A 4,888-nucleotide genomic window follows, 5' to 3' on the forward strand; every position below is an offset into this window, starting at 1 on the left:
AAATTATTCCAAAGTAAAAAGTTTATTTATAAAATTCAAAAATATTTCCATAATGACCTGCCTAGAATTTTTTAAATGATTAGCATGTTTTATTTCTTCATAAGTGTTCAAACTAAGAACATCATTTCCACACTGTGGATATCTGCTCAATCAGAGGAAATATCAGCCCTCAATACTACATTAAGCTAATGCATAACCATATATTACATGAAAATGTGCATACCTTTATATGGCTGTTCTTAGGACATTTTTTTTTATTACACTTTAAGTTCTGGGATATATGTGCAGAATGTGCAGGTTTGTTACATAGGTATAGATGTACCATGGGAGTTGCTGCACCCACCAACCCATCATCTACATGAGGTATTCTCCTAATGCTATCCCTCCCCTAACACCCTACCCCTCATAGGCCCCACTGTGTGATGTTCCCCTCCCTGGGTCCATGTGTTCTCATTTTTCAACTCCCACTTATGAGTGAGAACATGCAGTGTTTGGTTTTCTGTTCTTGTGTTAGATTACTGAGAATGATGGTTTCCAGCTTCATCCATGTCCCTGCAAAGAACATGAACTCATCCGTTTTATGGCTGCATAGTATTCCATGGTATATATGTGCCACATTTTCTTTTTCCAGTCTATCATTAATGGGCATTTGGGTTGGTTCCAAATCTTTGGTATTGTGAACAGTGCTGCAATAAACATATGTGTGCATGTGTCTTTATAGTAGATTGACTTATAATCCTTTGGGTATATACCCAGTAATGGGGTTGCTCGGTCAAATGGTATTTCTGGTTCTAAATCCTTGAGGAATCACCATACTGTCTTTCACAATGGTTGAACAAATTTACACTCCCACCAACAGTATAAAAGCATTCCTATTTCTCCACATCGTCTCCAACATCTGTTGTTTCCTGACTTTTTAATGATTGCCATTCTAACTGGTGTGAGATGGTTATTTCATTGTGGTTTTGATTTGCATTTCTTTAATGACCAGTGATTATAAGCTTTTTCTCATATGTTTGTTGGCTGCATAAATGTTTTCCTTTGAGAAGAGTCTGTTCATATCCATTGTCCTCTTTTTGATGGGGTTGCTTTTTTTCTTGTAAATTTGTTTAAGTTTTTTGAACATTATCCCTTTGTCAGATGGATATATTGCAAAAATTTTCTCCCATTCTCTGGGTTGCCTGTTCACTCTGATAATCATTTCTTTTGCTGTGCAGAATCTCTTTAGTTTAATTAGATCCCATTTGTCAATTTTGGTTTTTGTTGCCATTGCTTTTGGTGTTTTGACCTGCCTAGAATTTTTTCATTGTGTAAAGGAAAGGAATAAAAATGTAGAAAATTACATTTTTGTCAAGAAAAAGAATGAAATGAGAAGGGATAACCTATTTGTACAAAAAAGAACTAAATAAAAACTATACACACACATTTTTATACATAAATGTATATAATATATAGATACATAGACATATATAGATAATAAATTCATAGATATATAGATAGATCAATAGGAGAATAGCTATTCTACTATTCACTATTATTTTATTCATTTACTTACTATTATTTTTGAAATAATAACTACTATATGTAAGGCACTTTGCCATCGGCTAGAAATCCAACAATGAACAAGATGAATATGAGCCTTATCCCCAGGGAGCTCTTTAGCAAGTTCATAAAGATTTTTGTGTTCCAAAACTTTTAAATCTTCAAGAATGTCTTCTTAAGATTCATGTATTTCTCAGAAGTATTAGTTTTTTAGAATAAAATTGTTGGGTTGCAAATTCTGACATACCATTTATTAGGTAGGTGGTTCTATGCAAGATTTTTAATACTTATGCCTTAGTTTCCTGGTTTGGAAAATGGGGATCATAATAATTACTACCTATCAAACCTCCCATGAGAGTAAAATAAGTCTTCACATATGTTATAAAATGCTATGCAAATGTCACCTATAATGCAAACGACATTTAACATGCCATCCACCAGGGCCTATTGGGAAAAGTAACCATGGTAGAATGGGGAATCAGAAAGGAGGATGGAGTTCTGGAGACAGGAAGATACCAGGAAAAAAATCTTCTCTACGTCATAATCTTGCCTGGAGTCAGCTTTGGAACTGAATATGTAAATGTCTAGAAGAGAAGTACAAAACAATCTTGTGATGGAAGTAAAAGTCACACATTATTATCCCCATAAATGGCTGAAATACCTGAGGCCTAAGGATATTAAATAACCTGTTCAGAATTCCACACTGAGTCAGTAAGACATGCAAATTGAGAACTTAGTCCATTTGGCATTGAGAGTGTCATCACAAAGGTTTTTGTTCTTTAACACACCTTTTGTGCATATACCCAGCTAGTGAGGACTCAAGAACTAAAACTGCCTTTTGGGTTGATCGATGGCTGTGATTGAAGATTTATGTAGAGTTGTTTAGCCAGATGGGATGCCATAGTTTCCTCACGCCTGTTCTTCCATGCAATCCTATTTAATGCTATGAAACTCTTCATCTGCCCTCTCATTCTCCGTGTCATCACCTCTAACCCCACACCACTGGCCATCCAGGAGAGGCCTCTACTGCAAGCCATATGCCAGTCTTTGCTACCTCTCCTTCCCTATGTTGTATGGTACAATTAAATTATGATGTATACTTGTATTTTAATGTTATATTTATAACTGTACATATGCCCAAAGGCTTTAGCAGGAGTTACATTTTTATATCTTGAAAAAAATACATATTCAAAATATCAGTTTTTGAAAAACAAGAAAATTCCTTCAGTAGTTTTCTTCTTTTTACAAGACAAGAGTAAAGTCAAAATTTTCCCTAGGCTACTTTATGAAGCATTAGATCAATTTGAAAAGTTTTTTGCTTTTTAAAAAAGCTTCTGGTGGTTCTTCTGGCTATTTTTTTTGCACACATGGCACATAGGTGACAGTCTATTTCAACTCAATATTTCAAGTCCATGACCATTTATTGAGTTTTAAGTTTCTGAGACACAAAAACGAATGAGTTTCATCTCTCAAAGAATTTATTATGTAGTGAAAATGGGAAACAAAACAAATAGCTAGAAAATAATACAATTTTTTAATCTGGCTTACAAATACATTGCTTTTGAGGTCTAGTTGGGATTGTTGGGAGAGGTGTGTGAGAAAAATAGTGGAGAAGGAGAAAAGATATTTGAGTTGGATCTTCAAGAATATGTATGGATTTCATAGAACAATAAAATGTAGGCAGCCAGGCGGACAGAATCACATGAGCACCAACCTAGAAACATCAATTACAGAAGACATATGATACTAGAGCTTCAAGAGGGCAAGATCAGAGGTGAAGAAGCAAAATATGGTTGAAGGCAGCTTTTGAAAGCCTTTATACCAAGGTGGGTGGATCACATGAGGTCTGGAGTTCAAGTCCAGCCTGGCCAACATGGTGAAACCCCATCTGTACTAAAAATACAAAATTAGTGGGGCATGGTGGCTCACAACTATAGTCCCAGCTACGCAGGAGGATGAGGCAGGAGGATCGCTTGAACGTGGGAGGTGGAGGTTGCAGTGAGCCATGCTAGTGCCACTGCACTCCAGCCTGGGTGACAGAGTGAGACTCCAACTGAAAACAACAATAACAACAAAGTTCTTATATTCTAGTTAAGGAGTTTGAGAGTTTTGACCTTGAGAGTATGTCTATTTATCAGAAAGTTTAATGGGGTTTGAAGCTTAGAAAAGGATGTTGAGGTCATGACTAAGAATAGAATATTCAAGTAAAGACTAATAAAATCATCCAGGCTGGTTAAATGTTATTTTTAAAGGACAGTTGTCAATTTACTAACTAAATTTAATTCAGTTTACAAATATGAACTGATGAATAATGGTTTATATCAGTCAGAGCTCTGTCAGGAAAACAGACATCATTCTAGGTATTTCATGCAGAAATGGTTGCAACACAAACTTAAAATATGTTGGAAAGGCGGATGGAACAAAAGGGGATGCCACCACCAGCATTCAGGAAACCAGGAGATACATATATTTAAGTAAACTGCCACTGATGATATCAGCCAGCTTCAGCACCTAAGTAGTGCTAAGAAATTATAGGAGAACATCCAGAGCTTCTGGAAAAATCTTAATTCTGTTACCTTTCATACCTCAAACATCTATCTACCCAATGCTGGCAAGAAGCAATCATAGATTTTTGTTCCCGTTTGCCTTCCAATCTTTGCACAAGTATCTTTCACTGGTAGAATCTAAAATGGAAATCTTCTAGCAGAGATTTTTAAGGAATTTTATTCTTATGCTTTGAGTCCCTCCAATAAAGGTAGCACAGAGAAGATGGGGAATGGTATTGAGCTGCCAACAATTTGGTATATTGTGCAAGGAAAGTCAAAATCTAGGGTAAATATTTATTTAAATGACATCAACAGTAAAATATACAGTTATCAAATGCATTGGGGAAACAAAACAACAAAATAAAAAACCAGAGGACCAAAACAACACATAACAAAATAAACCTCCTAGGAATTTTAAAACTCTGCCGCACCTTTTTCTAATTCAGAAAAGTTGTCCCAAATCAGGTATACCAAAAATTCGTGAGCCAAACTCTCTCTACTATGTCTTCTGACTCTAGCCCCAAATAACACAGTCTCAAAACTTACTCCTGATAATTCACAAGATTTTTGAAGATTTGAGAGACAATGTTCAGTTTTGCCATAATAAAATAGGCACATAATATAATAGGCCCTTAAGGGTAAAGTCTCAAATGAGAATAATCATGGATTTCCATGGAATCTTCTGTGAGGTTCTCAAACATACAAGAAAAATCCATCAAATATTGCATTTCTGACCACACACCCACACACACACACACACACACACACACACACAACTTAATTTTTTTTTTTTTTTTTTG

This window comes from Sapajus apella, unplaced genomic scaffold (genome assembly GCF_009761245.1).
Source record: "Sapajus apella isolate SASKATOON/1434 unplaced genomic scaffold, GSC_monkey_1.0 scaffold64, whole genome shotgun sequence".
NCBI classification, from domain to species: Eukaryota; Metazoa; Chordata; class Mammalia; order Primates; family Cebidae; genus Sapajus; species Sapajus apella.